We start from the raw sequence: 19,869 nt of genomic DNA on the forward strand, positions 1-19,869 counted from the left end.
AATCTTTCGATAAATATCATAAGTAGCATTTGAAGAAACGCATTGATTTTTTTCATACCTATAACATGTTAAATATCAGAACCGGGTGTGTTTTTTATCATTTTCGGAGAAAACCTGCAATTTTTCATTATTTGATGCCATAAATTTTTCAGTTTGGCAAATGTACAGCGATTGTTATTTATTTTTGGGGGTCACTATAAATCTTTTGGCCGTGAAAATCTCAAAGCGTGTAGTGATTATCTTCCCTATGAAGTAAAACCTATTTTTCGAGAGCTTAAAAACATAAAAGGCCTTACTAATAAAGGTGTTAAGATTTAAAAAAAATCACAATAATTAATTTATAATAACTTGACATTGTAAAATTTAAAAACACGTTTATTAGTAAAGCCCAAAGTGTTCAAGGACAATATTATTCTAATGTTAAAATTCGGTAGAAATTGATTGGAATAGAACCAAAGAAAGCGATAAGGTTCTAATCTAATTAAAGAAATACCACTTTTCACGATTCGTCATGTTTTTATTCAAAATTTGCTTCAATTTGCATTTTTTAATCTCTTTTCTTTCACCGTTTCCAATTTCACCCTTTAATAGTTGTTTCCAAACGCTGATGCCATATTTCCACTGGCTACATCTAGTTAGAACTAATGTGTGGTATTGTAGGAATTATATTCAAACTGCTGTTCGGAAACTAGTATTGAATGGCCACTATTCTTCGCTTCATACACCTAGCGGTTCAAAACTTTCCTCAATTAGGGGTACTATCGTCTCACTGGCGTCAAACAGAGGCACTTACAATAGTTACGCACTCGATTTATCGAGTCTATAAAAAAAATCGATCTGGAAATTGTAAAACATTCTGGAAAATCAAAATTCAACCGACACCAAAACACGATTTTTCAATACATCTCTTTATAAACAGTGCAAATCGAATTATTTCCTATTGACTCAGTTGTAAAAACATTTCTATCGAATACCTTTAGGCGATACTTGTTTTTCACAAATTTAGCTTTTTTTACAATTTACATGCAGCTTTTGTAAATCCCCTGTGATGGGATATTGATTTGTTGGCACTGAGAGGCGGGACATTGTTCTTTGTACGTGGCTGAATAACGAAAGTATTTTTAAATAAACGAAAAAAAGCAAACGGAGGTCCTTTGGGAATATTACCAGTTACTTTTACGGAATTCACACTACCAATACTCTATTCATTTGGTGAAATAACATGGTTTTCAGTGATATAAAACAAATTCGATTGAATCTGCTTTACACAAATGACCTCCGATTGAAAGGTCAATATAATGAGGGTTGGGCGCATATCATAGCATATCTCCTTTATCTATTATCTTTGCAATATACTGTCAAATGACTCATAACTCATCTAATATATAGTTGTTATTTGTTTTCATTTATTTTATGATTGTATGTAGTGTTACTTTATATTTGTGATTAATCTATGTTTGCTTCACTCAAACTTAAATTGCTAACCTCGATATAGGCTTAGTCCTTAGCTAAGCAATGTATGTTTTGCTACACCTGTATAAATTGTCGTATACCTGTGCATTTATTTCGTTAGATGTACATACATATTCATAGTCTAAATATTTCTATAAATTTTTGAATTAAATGTATTGCATTTTATGGTTATTTCAAAATTCATATTTTTCTCATCGATATCCTGAGTAAAAAACTGACTCCGGTAAACTTAATTATGAAATTTAGCCAGATATTTCACAACGTTAATCGCACTGCCATTAAAATATATTCGTTTACCTTGATGGTCTTTATACTCCGTAGTATATATACTCGTATACTCCGCTGATTGAAGAATGCTTTAAAAAGGTCTAACGGACCGAAATAAAATTGATCGCTTTCTAGTTCAGGGCTCATTTAATTATTTTTTTCAAATAAATCGAAGCGTACCATATAGGTTAAATTCTTGACTTTACTAAATTAAATTCTTTATTTGTTTTATTGATTTTATTTTCCAATGCACATTTGTTACTTTAATTTAGTTTACAATAAAAATTGTTTGTAAATAAAAAAAATGATTTATTGTTATTAAGTTTAATTTGTAGAACTCCATTTTATTTTTTTAAATATACAATAATATTATTATTGGGTTTATAAAAACAGTTTATTTTTAAACAAGTTCTGCTGTGTAATTATTATTACGCGTGACAGCTGTTTCGCCCTCTAAAGGCATTATCAAACTGTGGGTAGCCCACTTACAGACGATACATTTATATTATTTCTAGGTAGGTATTTTAATTTCAATTACTGATTTCTTAATTGATTTCTGTGTAAAAATGTTAGAAATTATTGATGGTTATTACCCTAGTAAAGTTTCCCCAATTAGTGTAATGTTTAAATTTGACTGAATGTCTTAATGTTAGTTATTCCCAAACGATGACTCATAGGGTTATTTTAATAGTATAATAAAGTACTTCAATGTGCACTCGTATTTGCACTAGGTTTGAAGATATCTAGTAGGGGTGAACGAATTATATTGGTTTGTTCATTAATTAGAATAGCTTTCGGATTATTAGAATTTTTGTTAATTTCTAACTGCTCTAAAAGATTAAGTTTACGGCCTTTATTTTGTACGTGTAACGGAGTTGGTTTATTATTATCATTAAGTGAGTGATTTTCATCTAGGAGATGTTTGGCAAATTGAGATTGTACTTTATTATTATTTTTAAAAGATCTTATATGTTCTTTGAACCTAGTGTTAAAGGACCGGCCCGTTTGTCCAACATAAACAGCGTTGCATTCGTCACACTGGAGTTTATAAATGCCACTATTTTGTAATTTGAGTACCTTACTTTTTGAGTTTTTAAGAGATGATCCTAAGTTGTTTTTTGTGCGGAAGGCAATATCTAAGCCACATTTGGCAATTTTATTAGATTTCTAAACACCCGAATTTATTATTCGTCTTATTATTAGTCGTTGGGTAAATTAATTTAAGGTTATTTTTGTGTTTATTATTATTAATTATTTTTTCGATGTCTTTACCCTCGAAGCCTTTATTTTTAGCAATAGTTAGGATTGTATTTTTTTCCTTCTCGTATGCTTTCTTGTCGAGTGGGATGTAAGTAAGCCTATGCACCATTGAGTGGTAGGCAGATAATTTATGTGACCATGGATGTAAAGATTTATAATTAATGGTCGTATCTGTAAACGTAGGCTTACGGAAAATTTCGAACGTATGTTTATTATTTTCTCTACCGATTGTTAGGTCTAAAAAATTAATTTTCTTATTACACTCTCTTTCAACCGTAAAGCAGATTTTACGGTTGATGGAGTTAGCAAATGTGACAAAAAGATCTAATTGTCTGTTGGTGCCTTCCCAACAGACCAAAATGTCGTCAACATAACGATAGTAAATGATGTGTTTGCTAAAGTTGAATTTAAAATTTGTTTTTCAATGTAATCCATGAATATTTCTGCAAGAAGTGGACTGAGGGGCGATCCCATTGGTAATCCGTCGTTTTGTTGATAGAATTTATTGTTTAACTCAAAGTAGTTGGTTTCCACACAAATTTTAAATAGATCGAATAAGTCTTTTTTAGTAACTGGGTTTATATTAGATTCGTCTAAAATATCTTCAATGATTTTAAGGCATTCTTGAATAGGTATATTGCTAAAGAGGCTTACTACGTCTAAAGATATGAACTGGCAATTGTGCGATAGATTTATGTTTTTTATTTTATTTACAAGTTCGAGAGAATTTTTAACGCTATTTTTTGGGGAGAATTTAGTATGTTGTTTGAAAAGAAAGTTAAGTTTTTTGGCGAGTATTGTCGTTGGGGCGTTTATAAAAGAAACAACGGGACGTATGGGGATATTATCCTTGTGAATTTTAGGTTGTCCGTATAATGCAAGAGCCCTTGGATTCATCACCATTGCACTTCTTCTAGCGTATTTATTTGGGAATATTGATTGGCAATTATTTATTAGGTTGCGCACGTTTACTGAAATTTTGTCCGTTGGGTACTTTTTAAAGATTTCAAAGTCTTCTGGTTTTAGGAATGCTTCTACTTTATTTAAGTAATCAATTTTGTTTAATATAACGACGGAATTCCCCTTATCCGCTTTAGTAATTGTGAGGTCGCTATTTTTAATTTTGTCTTTAATATCATTTAAAATTTCCGTTTCTTTTATATTGAATTTATTTTTATTTTTACTGGTTGATTTCAAAGTTTTTCTCAATATATCCGCTGTTATTTGTTTAGGTAAGCCGTTATTTTTTATTTTAGACAGAGAAATTTCTGTGTCGATTGCCAAACATTCAATTTGTTTTTTAGTGATATCTGAATTTATTTTATATTTGAAGCCTTTATCTAGTAAATTTATTTCATCTTCTTCAAAAGTTTCACCTGATAGGTTAATAGTTTTTATATTAAACTCCGTATTTGTATTACTTTGATATTCATTGACTTTTACATTTTTATTTTTAGATTCGAAAAGTTTTTTAAGTTTATTTTCCTGAGTTTTGAATTTATCAGATATAATTCCGCCGATGTGTTCACGAGTATCGTAATCCAGGGTATCAAATTCCCATGGATGCAGTTTAAAAGTTAATTCCGAATGCAATACCTTGATGTAGTGAAGTATTGTGTCCCTTTTCCGACAACATTCCTTAGTCTCCTCCTTCTTTATAAACTCCAGTGTGACGAATGCAACGCTGTTTATGTTGGACAAACGGGCCGGTCCTTTAACACTAGGTGCAAAGAACATATAAGATCTTTTAAAAATAATAATAAAATACAATCTCAATTTGCCAAACATCTCCTAGATGAAAATCGCTCACTTAATGATAATAATAAACCAACTCCGTTACACGTACAAAATAAAGGCCGTAAACTTAATCTTTTAGAGCAGTTAGAAATTAACAAAAATTCTAATAATCCGAAAGCTATTCTAATTAATGAACAAACCAATATAATTCGTTCACCCCTACTAGATATCTTCAAACCTAGTGCAAATACGAGTGCACATTGAAGTACTTTATTATACTATTAAAATAACCCTATGAGTCATCGTTTGGGAATAACTAACATTAAGACATTCAGTCAAATTTAAACATTACACTAATTGGGGAAACTTTACTAGGGTAATAACCATCAATAATTTCTAACATTTTTACACAGAAATCAATTAAGAAATCAGTAATTGAAATTAAAATACCTACCTAGAAATAATATAAATGTATCGTCTGTAAGTGGGCTACCCACAGTTTGATAATGCCTTTAGAGGGCGAAACAGCTATCACGCGTAATAATAATTACACAGCAGAACTTGTTTAAAAATAAACTGTTTTTATAAACCCAATAATAATATTATTGTATATAAAAAAAGAAAAAAAAATGATATTTTAAAACTAGAATCAGATAGCATGATCTCAGTTTACGAAATAATAAATATTCTGAGTTTGCTAACCATTTAATACAGACATGCCATAGCTCCAACAAAGAAATAACTAAATTTAAACATTTAAACGTTAATACATATTTCAATTTGTGCGCCTTAGAAACCTGAGAAATGAACAAAAAAGCCTGTAAGTCACTTTTATTTATAATGTTTCCCTGTTTTTTTTTACTCCTCCAACCTTTCTCGCCGCCTTCCCCTACCCCCAAATCCCCCACCTAATAAAATCTAATCTTTCTGTACTTGTAACGAAACCGGTAGCAAAGTAAACAATATTTAAATAACAAATGTACATTGGAAAATAAAACTCAATAAAACAAAAATGTCTACAAATTGTTACATAGTTAATGCCCAAGAAATACAAAAAATTAAATTCTTTCTGTTCATGCCCTAAGCTCGGTCGTGTGATTTTAATTTATCTAGTGATATTATTTAAGATACACAAACATTTAAAAAATACCTTGTCATGGAAACTCGGCATAATATTTAAAATCTCAAGTAAAATAACTTTACGAAAACTGTTTAAATCATCATTTAATATCTGAGGCGGGTATGGGTACCGCCGCCCGGGAATCATTTATTGGATAACCAACACCTCTGCAATATGTCACCCCAAGTGGTTCACTACGTATGGTGACTTTTCTTATCGGTCTTGGCAACAGAGGCGTCTTCCCACCATCTGCGTTGTAGGCTGGATCAGGAAAGGTCGATTGAGGAGACCTTTTGACCTCTCCTGCAGGACTCCTTCGAAACATCGCATTGCATCGTAGTGGGAGGGATAGATTCATACGCCCGTCACTCCTGGACACACTGAACTTTGGTTCAGAAGAAGCTCTTATAATAACCGGTATCGAGTATTTAATTAACTTGATCGTGTCATATTTCTGAGGGTGACCGGACAAATCATCACAATGATAACTCTTCATATCTTTAAAAAGTTATATAAAGTCATGGAAAGTGATGAAACAAACGTAGGTTAGATTAGGTTAGGTATAATTTTTTTTTCATCGTTTCTAATGACTTTATATCACTTTTTAAAGGTGTGCTGAATTGTCACTGTTTTGAGTTATCATGGAGCCGGATAAATTATCACAATGATAATTCATCACATCCTTAAAAAGTTATAAAAAGTCACGGAAAGTATGAAACAAAAACTTTACTAACTGGGTTACTTAACCTACTTAGGTTAGGTTAGGTAAGGTATGAATGTTTTTTTCATCGTTCCCAATGACTTTTTATCACTTTTTAAAGGTGTGTTGAATTGTCACTTTGTTGAGTTATCATGGAACCATTTCTGAGACGTCCTCAATTTTTATTTTCCATTCGCTTGTTTTTCCTATTTCTCATGTACAAAATAATATTTATTTCCCGGCATGTTTATCAATCTTTCTTAGAATAAATAAAAAAATTTTCTACCCCCTTTGATGATTGAAAACAATGTGTTTAAAATTTAGTAACATTGCAAACGCAATCTTGTTTAGAGCTAAGATTATTAATTGCGCAAGCACTCTAAACTAGTTTCTTGAATACAACTATGTGCTATGTGCTTTGTACATTGGTGTGGCGTGTTAATTTTCCATAAATGGACACTTTTATTAATTATTAAACTTACGTTCTAGAACATTCTAAGCACGTAATGAATAGAAAACTATAGTAAAGAATTATGTATTGCATGTGCACGATAAACCTAAGAAACAAATCAAAGCTGACTAAAAATTATACACTGGCGTTATAATGACCAAAGTGATTATAAAATAGATATTAATTAATGTGTGTAACCTTAGAAAAATATTCCAATAAAATTAATAACTTTGAGTGTACATTTGAAACTTTGCAGCGAAGATGAGCAGTAGCTGACTCAATATTTATAAACAGAATTTTAAACAATGACATTGACTGTACTGAACTTCTATCCCTTATTAACTTTAACATAACTTTGAGACGTCCACGACATACAGTGCTATTCCACGCGCTAAATTATAAAACAAATGCACTGTCTAATTCGACAATTAACCGAGCTCTTAATACTCTAAATCAGGGGTCTCCAAACTTTTCAGCCGGAGGGCCACATTGACTACTCCAGTGAGTTCGGAGGGCCAAAACTGTTTTAATTTCTAGACTCCCATATTTTCGTCCACGGGGGGGGGGAGTAAAAGTAAAAAGTGGAGAATAAAATTTCCAGGGATCATATTTCTGCTTGGTTAAATATGTCATCGACATTTGGTACTGGAAATAATTTAAATAGTGATTCTGTTGAGAAGGTAGATTTTTTTAAGGATTACTTTAATTATGGTTCTTTGTGAAACTTTTACTGAGTTTAGATTGTTTTTGTAAGAACCTCCCCAACCTAAAAATCCGTAGATAAGCAAGGAGTGAACAAGCGTATTCTGCGTATTATACTTATCACTAAGCTTTGCCTAGCATGTAAATAAAACCAAGATACTATCATTCTGAGTTTTTTATCCACCTTATCACAATCACAATTAAAACAATAAGACCAGGGGGCGATTTTGCCACGTATCGTTTCGCGCGTATATTGCATCCAGAAGGAGCGTGAAACGCGCGAGCATTTGGAACCATTCCTTGTCACAATTTTGCCGCTCCATTTCCCTTGATACGTGTACTCGCTCTGCAGTTCCCGCGTAAACTGGACGTAAGTCTGGCGAACTACACACGATTTGCGCCCGTATTTTTCGCGCGATACTTGTGGACGCAATGTATTGGTGCCCAGTACCTCGCCAATGAGCATATATATTCGCACGAAAAAATTCGCGGTGAATTCGCCCCTTCTGAGTAAGGTCTTAGCCATTAGTTGTCGTGGGCCTGATTGATGAAAATGGTCATAAGATGACGCGGGCCGGATGGATGACACTGGCGGGCCGGACACGGCCCGCGGGCCGTAGTTTGGAGACCCCTGCTCTAAATAATATTTTTCTTAACTCTAACATTGACATTTTTTCGGATTCACTGCTCAAATTCAAACGTGGCATCATGTCAATAATTTAAACTATTCAATGCGCATACATGCAGACATACACACACACACACAAACACTCACACACACACACACACACACACACACACACACACACACACACACACACACACACCCTCACACCCTCACACATACATTACACACGTCACACACACACCTATAAACTACACAAGTCAACTGGTAATTAAGGAATAAACATACCACTTAGCAGACATAACAAGGAAACATATCATAGGTACACAACATGAAGTATCTTATTCCTTTATATTGTTTCAACTCTGTAAATCATGTACTATTTGTTTCTATAATATAAAATAAGCTAAAAAAATATTCATTCCAGACTTGCAGAGAAGTTAATAGGTGTTCCATATAAATAAAAATCGGATGGGTATAAGGTATATCCGGAACACTACCTAGGTTACAAGTATAATCGTCAAGAACTTTCTAATCATATAAAGATAGCAGCCAAAGAATATGGAAAATAAGAGTAATTTTTAAAATGAGAAATGAAAAATGACGGAAAGCTTAGCAGTTAGAGCGATGTACCGGTAAGGAAGAGGTCCTGGATTCGATCCCCAGTTGTGACCGTTACCTTTCTGTTTTGTGTCTTGTTTTGTTACATGTTTCGTTTAGATTTATTAATCTTCTTAGTAATAATAATAATATTTTTGTAGATTCCAGCACGTGGGGAGGTAAGTATAATTCCACAAGTTTCCAAATAGTTATACGGATAGGATAATAGATATGTGAATACAATTAATTTTAAAAAATACAAGTGAATCTAAAAACAACAAAAAAAGAAACAATTATGAAAGATTTTCTCAGAAGTAACGCTTGGGGCTGGAAGGCTGCGGTTACCACCATTAGTCGCATCCTGGCTCCAGTGACCCGGTGTCTCATCAGACCGGCAAATCCATTCAATCCTTGTTCTGCAAACACATGTTCCCAATCCAAAAATAATTTTACAGGCGTTGTTATATTCGATTCGGGGTAGTTCGTGAATCGCGTCGCATCGCGAAATCCTTTTTTGTAACATGTGATAAAACTGAATCCATATGCGCTGGGAGTTAGATAGTAGGTGTGTTTACCTGTGAAATCCAAACAGAATCTCTAGGCAGGAATCATACGGCAGCCCTCATCTTTCAAAAGTTTGTTTTTATAACAAACAAACAGATTACTACTATATATATATACTTACTATACTTATATACTTGTACATACAATAAAGAAAGTATAATAGCAAAAGTCTAATAGAGTTTTGTTTATAAGGAGAAAAATGAGTATTGCGAATCTCTTCAAATTATTAATAATCCGGTTAAAAACGGGATCGAATAAAAAACTTTGAATAAATTCCTAATATATCAGAACACGTGTTCATGCACGCGCTTTTGACTTGACAATATATGATGACAAAATGCGAAAATATTTAGATTTTATTGAACATGTGTTCCGACATAAATTTACTAAAAGTTACTATTAAGTTACTATTGGGAAAATTAAGGCCTGTAATCCTGTTTTTAACCGGATTACTATTATATCAATCAACAATTATGCTTATTATATTTTTTCAACTGTAAACAACCAACTTAATATAATATTGAATTATTTTTTGAATTATGAATAAGCCGACGTAGCTTAGTGGTTCAGAGCACCAGCAATCAGAAAGTGCGGGTTCAATTCCCGTCGGCGGCATTTATTTTTAATCGGGAGATATTTTCAATTTGTATGGATATTTCAGGCATGTAATTATTGCTGATAATAATTTGAAATTCTTATAAATTAGCAAACTCATTTTTCTCCGTATATGAGTGAAGTATTTAATTTATTTTTCTATTGTTCTGGACGGACTTACGCATAAATTAAGGATGTGTTGTTTCATAGAACTGAAACAACCCGTCCTAATAAAATTATCAATAATTCTTATTCTTTTACACAACTTTAATTCTAAAAATGTATGATTTCAATGAAAGATGTAATTTACTTCCTGTAGTGGGTGGAAAAGTTTCACCCTCGGGATCACGTAGCAGTCATTCAATAGAGGCTGTTCACAGGACCCCAAAGGCGTAAACCGCGATACGGAAACGAGCGATATTTTATTATTTATCCGCTTTTATAAACCACTTCGGATGATTGAACCGTAATTGAGGAATAAAACCACACATGGCTGTAATAAATTTATTTGGGGAATGCGGGAAGTCAGTTCTTAGGCACGCTTCCAGTGCTACAATGTAATCTTTCTTCGTTGGGGGATTTTAATAGCACACAAAGAATGGCTTAAAAAAGGAGAGAACTTTGAAATAATATATATTTCCGACACCGACATTTTATCTGTCTGCTCTAAACCACTAAGCTATCCAGATTATAATTTGTTAAAATTAATACAATATTTTAATAAAACCTAAACACTTAATACGTATAATACAACAAGCGCAGACCCATGAAAAATTACGGGATATTATAGTTGTAGGATTTGTGATAAAAATAAAATAAATATTTGCCTCAGAATCATTGAGTTTCAAAAGAAGAAATTTGACTTTCCAATGTTGGTATACACATAAAATAATACAGGGTGTCCGGGGGTGAAGTGCGCTAACTTTGGGAGGTGGTTCTACATGAGAGTAGAAGTAAAAGATATAAAAACTTTTTTCTAAATTCCAATATCTATTTTCACACACTAAAATATTGGAAGAATATTTATTTTTCAATGCAAACAATTCAACTTTTTTTAACAAATGACTACGAGTACCTTGAAACGTTTGGATTTCGAAAAAAGTGGTTATTCGTTTTTACTTGCCCCCGGACACTCTGTATAAAGAAGACATAAAATACAAATTTGAAATAAAGAACATGAATGAATAAAATAATTTAAGTACCTACTTTATTGCTTCTCTGGTTTGATTTATATAGACTTATCAGTTCCAATTTTGAAAAATAAAAAAACGTTGAGTCAGAATAATTTTGTGAATAATGACTGTGACAGACCACGCTATACTCTCATGGCTTGGCCTATTTCAGCAGGTTTCGTGATAACTCAATTGAACACACCTTTTGTAACGAAAGAATTTTACTAATACATAATTAGTTACAAGCTTGATCGTTACTACTTATAGATGAAAAGCATTTTCTGAAAATAAAATGAAAGTATATTTAAAAAATTTTGAAGTTAACAGTTTAAAAAATAAATACTTTGGTAAGTAATTATTCGGAATCGCTGGACAAGGATTATATGAAATATTTTTTAATAAAACCTTCTGAGTTACCTTATTTACTAAAAAAGGAATCTGACTGCATTTGGGATATTTTTAATTTTAGCATTTTAATTTTTAATTACGTAAATCGAAAATTCACTCTCATTGTAAGGGATGACAGCTGGAATGGTTTCTGTTGATAAAATTTTTCTTTTGTTAGTATTCCAGATACGAGTGGCTATATTTTTTACCATGTGCAAATACTAGGTAGGTACTATTTTAGCCAAACTCGAAAAGAAAATAAAGATATTTAGGTATGTTTTATAAAATAGAAAAATTAAAAAAAGGTGAGGTTATTATAGGTTAGGTTGAATTATTATAGGTTAGGTTCGATTATTATAGGTTAGGTAGGATTATTAATTATTATTAGGATATAGATTAGGTTGGATTATTATAGGTTAGGTTAGGTTAGGTTGGATTATTGAAGGTTAGGTTCGATTATTATAGGTTAGGTTGGATTATTATTAGGATATAGGTTAGGTTAGGTTAGGTTGGATTATTATTAGGATATAGGTTAGGTTAGGTTAGGTTGGATTATTATTAGGATATAGGTTAGGTTAGGTTAGGTTGGATTATTATAGGTTAGGTTGGATTATTATTAGGATATAGGTTAGGTTAGGTTAGGTTGGATTATTATTAGGATATATGTTAGGTTGGATTATTATAGGTTAGGTAGGATTATTATTAGGATATAGGTTAGGTTAGGTTAGGTTGGATTATTATAGGTTAGGTAGGATTATTATAAGGATATAGGTTAGGTTAGGTTAGGTTGGATTATTATAGGTTAGGTTGGATTATTGTAGGTTAGGTTCGATTATTATAGGTTAGGTTCGATTATTATTAGGATATAGGTTAGGTTAGGTAAGGTTGGATTATTAAAGGTTAGGTTAGGTTGGATTATTATCGGTTAAGTTAGGTGTGTTGGTTTAGGTTAGGATATAGGTTAGGTTAGTTTAGGTATGATTATTATAGGTTGGGCTACTATAGTTTAGGTTAAATAAAACAATAATTATAATAATACCTAAATATAAATAATTTAATTTAAATAAGGTTGTCGCAGAAAACATATGGGATGTAAAGAACAATTAGTTATCGATTCTGTAATTCTAAAACAGATTCAAACTCGAAAACGTAATTTACATACTTGCTATATAGACTACCAAAAGGCTTTCGATAGTGTCCTGCACTCGTGGCTGATCAAAGTATTAAAAATATATAAAATTAACCCCATTATTATTAGCTTTTTGGAAAATATTATGTCCTTTTGGAATACCAATTTACTTATCAATTTAAAAGGTAAGAAAATAGTAATACCGGGCATTTCAATTAAAAGAGGGATTTTTCAAGGAGACTCATTGAGTCCTCTTTGGTTTTGCTTAGCATTGAATCCTCTATCTAAAATGTTAATTAAAAGCAAGTTTGGAATAAAAGTTAAGGGTAATACAAGGGAGAGTAGTACAATTTCGCATTTATTATTTATGGATGATATAAAATTATTTTCGAATTCTGAACAAAATTTAGAGAAAATGATCGAGGTAGTTAAAAACTTTTCAGATGATATCAAAATGACATTTGGTTTAGATAAATGTAGAACGATCCATATAGAGAAAGGCAAAATTGTAGATGGGGACGAGAGTATATTTAGAAATTTCCAAATTACTAGTATGAAAAGGGATGAGGTTTATAAGTATTTAGGATACCCACAATCAAATAGATTAGACCATAGTAGTATTAAAAATGATATTAGGATTAAATTTCAAACTAGGATAAGGAAAATTTTAAAATGCAATCTATCTGCTAAAAATTTAGTAAAAGCAATAAATACTTGGACAATACCTCTATTAACGTACTCATTTGGCATAATTAAATGGTCTAATACAGATTTAGATAACTTAGAAAGATTAATTAGAACTACGCTAACAAAGTTTAATTGCCATCATCCAAATTCAGCTATAGAACGAGTTAATTTACCTAGAAATTTAGGAGGTAGAGGTATAGTCAAAATAACTTCTTTGAAACATAATCAGGTAGAAATGCTAAGAACTTTTTTCCATAGGAAAGCTCATAGCTCAGAAATGCACAAAATAATTTGCAAGGCAGATAGAAATATTACACCTTTAAATTTATACGATGAGAATGCCAACATTTTTATAAATCCCAACCAGGAATTATTAGATTCCTGGTCAAATAAAATTTTACACGCAAAACACTTCAATTATCTCAACCAAACGTATGTTGACAAAATTAAGTCAAACAAATGGTTGAGTATTGGAGAGTTGAGCGCAGAAATAGAAGGATTTATGCTTGCAATTCAGGATAGAGTCATTAATACTAAAAATTATAGAAAGCATATAATCAAAGATACAAATCAAATTGATGATTTGTGTAGAAAATGTTTGGCTTTTCCGGAAACTATAGAACATATTATATCGGGATGTTCTATATTAGCACCGTCCGAGTAAACATTTAGGCACAATCAAGTTTTAAAAATAATTCACCAAAATTTGGTAATTAAACATAACTTGATTGACTGCCGTAATGTAGTACCATATTATGAATACGAACCAAATTCATTTTTAGAAAACGAATTTTATAAAATATATTATGATAAAACTATAACTATAACAGACCGAGCGATTAGTCATAATAGACCCGATATAGTTTTACATGACAAAATTAAAAAAATAACTTATATCATTGATGTTGCTATTCCAAATTCCTGTAATATTCAAAAATCTGTTAGTGAAAAAATAAGAAAATACACAGATTTAAGAAATGAAATAAAAAGAATTTGGCATTCTCAGACTATAAAAATATTACCATTCGTTATTTCGGCTACTGGCATTATACCTAGCTCTCTAATTAAAAATTTAGGCGTATTAGATCTATCAAAAAATTTATATATAAAGATGCAAAAGTCGGTCATTTTGAATACATGTAGGATAACAAAAGATTTTTTAAATATTTATGTTGAGGGATCAGTAGGATTTATAGGCCCTGTTAGAAGTTCTACCGAGCCGAACCCTCTGATATGAAAATATCTGGAGACGGTGAATTTTTTTTCCCATTTGATATCTGGTGATTTGACGTGTTGTTGTTCTTGTATTGTTTTGTATTTATTTTACTTATATAATGCACTTACATAGTGTTGATTGACTAGCTGATCATTTGTGGAAAAGTGAGTGGAAGGGTTAAGTTTTTCCTTTGGGGAAGACTTAACCCGGACAACTAAATCGGAAGTTTAAAAATAAAATTTCTAATTTAATTTATTAAGTAACATAAAAATATTTTATTTTTCGAGTTTGGCCAAAACAGTACCTAACTAGAATTTGCATTCTGAAATGATTCAAATTCTAGCTACTCGTATCGAATACCAATCAGAGAAAATGTCATCAACAGAAATCATTCCAGCTGTCATCCCATACAGCGAAAGAGAATTTTCGATTCACTTAATAAATTAAAATGCTAAAATTAAAAATATCCCAAATGCAGTCAGTTTCCTTTTATAGTAATTAAGGTAAATCATAAGGTTTTATTTCAAAATATTTCATATAATCCTTGTCCAGCGATTCCGAATATTTACCAATACTTTATATCCAGGATTTTGTATCCATTTTCGCAGCGTTCCGCGTTTGGACTACGGTCGAATTGTTGTAATTGTCCCATTGTCCTGTCCTACGGAGTCGATGCTGTTCACGGAGCTGGAACGGGACAGTATTATTCTGAATTGCCCTCGTGTGAGCTCGGCATAAAACAACAAATTACCAAGCAATATACATATTTCAACAACCTCAAATATACCTACCTAGATCGACGTAGAATAACTGTACCAACGACAGAAACAGAATAATACATTATTGGTATGCTAAAACTCTTAAAGAACATCAATAAGAGCAATGTTCCTTTTAGAGAATTCTCTACACCTTTAAAGTATCAATACCCTTTTTCGTTATCTGTACTTAAGCCTCAGCATCCTAAACATTAATCTTTTGGACCCGTATTGGTATTCCGTCCAGCCTTTCCCAGGTGTCCCGGTGTCCCGTGTCCCTTGTCCCGGTGAGTCCTTATACCTTTCCTCCGTGGCACTTAAGACCTGAAATCCCTTCAGAATGTTTTACCCTTTATGGTCAAGACATGAATATTTCAAATCCTGTATTTGTTACAGAAATATATTTTTGCGCAGTCACTTTTCATGGTAACAAAAATATTTTTAGGTGTTTGACGTCTACTCTATTTTTATTTAAATTTTGAAAATAATCTTTTCTTCAAATAATGTGAAATTAAAAAGATTATCATTCTTCATTGTCGGCGATACAACCTTTGTAGAACGTGCTCCATTCCTCTTGGTCTCCTGATCAGATATGTCTCCCTCCAGGTCCTCGTGCTTAAAGATGCGATTTCTAACCACCTTTGATCAGGTTTCATTTTTTTATACGCCTTGTTAGTGGTTGGCTCTCTTTTATCCTGGCGCTACACGTGCTTCTCAGCGAAGCTTCCAAATTGTATGAATTTCGCTAAAAACCTTGCTCACTCAAATCTGCTCAGGAATTGCCCGTTAAAGTCTCCCGGGAACATGTTGACACATCCTCTACAGTTCAGGGTTTTAACTCGCCCACTATTTTTCAATGTTCTTCTATGGCGCTACCGATTCATCTTCGGATCTCCGTTTTATGATAATATCCAATATATTATATCTTTTAAAAACTAATCATAGCCTTATTTAAGTTACCTACGCTGGAAAAAGGATCTTCAATACTATCCCCGAAAATTCGTAAACTAAGTATGTGACATTGAACAGCATCTCGTACCCATCTAAATTTGGGCTCCCCATTTAACTTCTAATAACAAACTTTTATGTGAGCCCTTTGATATAATTTTTTTTACAAATGAGAATTGTGCTTTATGCATCAAGCTCGATGGAAATTAATTGGATAGTAAATAGAGAGCGCAATATTTATTTAACGCCCTGTCAAGTTTCAATACAATTATAGCCAGACGAGTAATTCTATTCTATTTTCGTCCATAAAACTACGTTTTTATGCTCGTTATTCAAGTGGGACTGGCATTTGAACGAAAGATATTTCACTAATCTCAATTTTTTTTAATCATCTTTCAACGCTTCAGTCGTAAATCTCATCGAATGTAACAAAACGTTAGTCAATCCATTGATGTATTATATTAGACGAGACATGAAGTGAAAAAATAGGTTCCATTTTTTCACCTCCAACTCTCTCAAATGCTCTAACTAAAAGTACTGAATCCGGTCTATGCGCACTGCTTAGCGCATTCTAATAGTGGAACAAGTTTCGACGATATATTAGTTCGCAGTGGCGCCTCTAATTTTAGCATTGTAGCAATGTTTTATTTTGATGTGTGTCATCAAAATAAAACATTGCCTTAATAATTATGTGTGGATATTTATTATTGACACCTGGTTTTGACCACATGTAAAACGTCTAAAAACAACCGATATGTTTCGTAAGCAATTATCGCTTCTTCGGTAAAATACAAATTTAGACTTCAAAAATTTGTGGGTAAAGAATGAATGGGAGAGTAGAAAGAAACGGTGGGAGGTAAATTAAAAAAGGGATCAAATTTAACAAAAGGTAATAAAAAAAATCTGATTATTGATAACTTTAAAATTCTTCTTTCTTAATTCACAGCGTAAATTTCGTCGTCCCTTTCCTCATTGTTAATAATTTCTGACAAAATGGCAGTCAATTCACATTCTGACATTACTTTTGCCTCACCTGTTTTAAAACAAAAAACCGGAAATTGGTCAAATAAGCCGTAACAATAATTTCGCGTTCTTCAAGTGCTGTCAACTAATTTTCTACTTGTCTACAACATAAATGTCAGAGCACAGAGACAATTGACGCCATTTGCAAAATTTATGACAAATTCACATTAAGAAATTGCTTTTGCCCCACCTTGTATAATGTGTTTGCATCTAACTTCAATAAGCATCTCAAAAGTGATCTCCCAATAAATGCTAACCAGAATTTAAAAAAAGTTAGAAATAATTTAGTATGAGAACTATTATTAATACAAGTACTTAACCTTGCAAATTATGAAGACGAATAGCTTGTACTAATGATAAATCCCGTCGAGTATCACTATATTAAGAGAGAAGTTCGAGAATGCACATAAATTTAAGTATCATAAGTGTGTCCTTAAGTACAGTGCAAAATGGTGAAACTCGCAACTTAAGCCCTTAAATACACGCCACAGAACATTACTCGTAGGCTTGTATGTGTATAATATATGTTGTGTGTATACCAGTGGCGGTTTGTGGGGTTAAAAATGAGAGGAGGAAAAAAAAGATCATTTCTTAAACTAGAAATTAATGATAATAATAATAATAATAATGATTTTTTTTCAGGATTGTGGGGAGATTTGTACTATTCCACACATCTCTTAAAACATACAACAATGTACCTACAGTATAAGTAAGAAAAAAAAACGTTTAGCATTAGATGGATGGGGCCAACAATTTTCTCCAGTGTGCTGCAATGTTTGAATCTAGACTCAAGAACGGGATTCCATGATAAGAAAATTTTTGGAGTTTTTTGTCCTCTCCTGCTACCCGGGTTCTTATGAGAGCTGCAAAACCTGGTACAAGCCGAGGCCAAAGATCATGCGGTAGGCGTTGTTATACTGGAAGCGTAGTTTTTCCATGCTGCTCTTCTTAAAGTTGGCCTAGTTGGCTCATATGTATAAAAGCATCTACAAAACGTAAGAAATGGCTTTCTTTGCATTCCCGCAAAGCTGAAACATTCTACTGAGCATATTCGACTTTGTGCTGTGAGCTCGTCTTTGCCGGTCGATGTCATCGTCGTTCGTCAGTTTACTGTTGATGTTGTGCCCTATTTCTTCTACTATTTTCAGAAGTTCGCCGTATACGTATCTATATATTAACTACGTCAAACTATAATAATAGAAATGTGCAATCATGACCAAGTTAATTACTAGGCACAAACACAAACACAAATGAATTAATCCAAACGATACTATTACTCCGTAGATACTTCCGTATTCATCACAAAACTGAAAAATCTTTGTCATTAGAGGTGTATGATCGGTTTTATTTCGGAATGTTCGTTGCGTGAGGCGCGCCTCAAACTAAACAACCCGCGACCATATCAGTTACCGTTCCATGTGACTTCCCCATCCCTCTTGCGCCTATATGAAATTAGCTAATCTTTGAGACAGGCCCTATCTCAGCCTCACTAGCCCATTATCATTGTACGACTTGTGGCTGACCACTATACACTGGTATGACGAGTTACGTAAATAGAACCAGTCCTACTGAAAAACGAAAATATTTATGGTTATTATTCAAATTAAAGTGACATTTAATATTATACAATATATTAATTGGTAGTATTTAAATTTAATTTATATTATGTTCTGGGTGAATGGATACGTGAATCTTTTTCCCCTTTTATCTACTATATTTTTAGGGAGGCACGGCCTCCCCTGCCTCATTGCACGAACCGCTACTAATATGTGCTATTGTATGTGTACAGTGTACGGGTGTAGTGTGTAATATTCAGGACCGCGTCTCGCACCTTGAACCCTGTTCCCAGTTCCCGGACCTCAGTCGTTATCCTTTACGGTCTCCTTAAATTCTTATAGTGCGCGTTAAGCAGGGAGAAACTCGTTACGATCATTTTAAGGTATACCTGCCTTCCCTCAGCAGGGATGGAGTTACTAACTTTCCGATTGAGCTGAAATCTTTATCGTTTTCAACATGTTTAAATTTCTTTAAATCGAATGCAAGGATTTTATTTTAAAATAGTTGCTGTGGCTCAGTCTGTCTGTGTAGATAGAGAAACAATAGCGCGTTTTGCTTTTACGTCCAACAGTTGGCGATGTTTTAATCTGCCACAAGTGACATAGATGTCGATTATAGATAGATAATGTAGGTATATTCAAACACACCAGTTTTTTAATGAAGAATTTAAGAACTTTCGGAGATTTAAATTTTGAACAAACGGACATTTACATTCTTATTTATATAGATGATTTCTTAACAATTTATATAACATTACATCAGTTACATCATCTCTGGAACCGTAGGAGGTTCACCACCATTTTGTGTGAATTTTTTAAATCAACTAGTTAACTGACTTTCCAAAATTTTGTCTCTGTGTATAAGACGAGAAACTATACAGTTTATTCTTCATTTCAGTAATA

Source organism: Hesperophylax consimilis, chromosome 3 (genome assembly GCF_061612785.1).
Source record: "Hesperophylax consimilis isolate HC1 chromosome 3, BYU_Hcon_1.0, whole genome shotgun sequence".
Taxonomy (NCBI): Eukaryota; Metazoa; Arthropoda; class Insecta; order Trichoptera; family Limnephilidae; genus Hesperophylax; species Hesperophylax consimilis.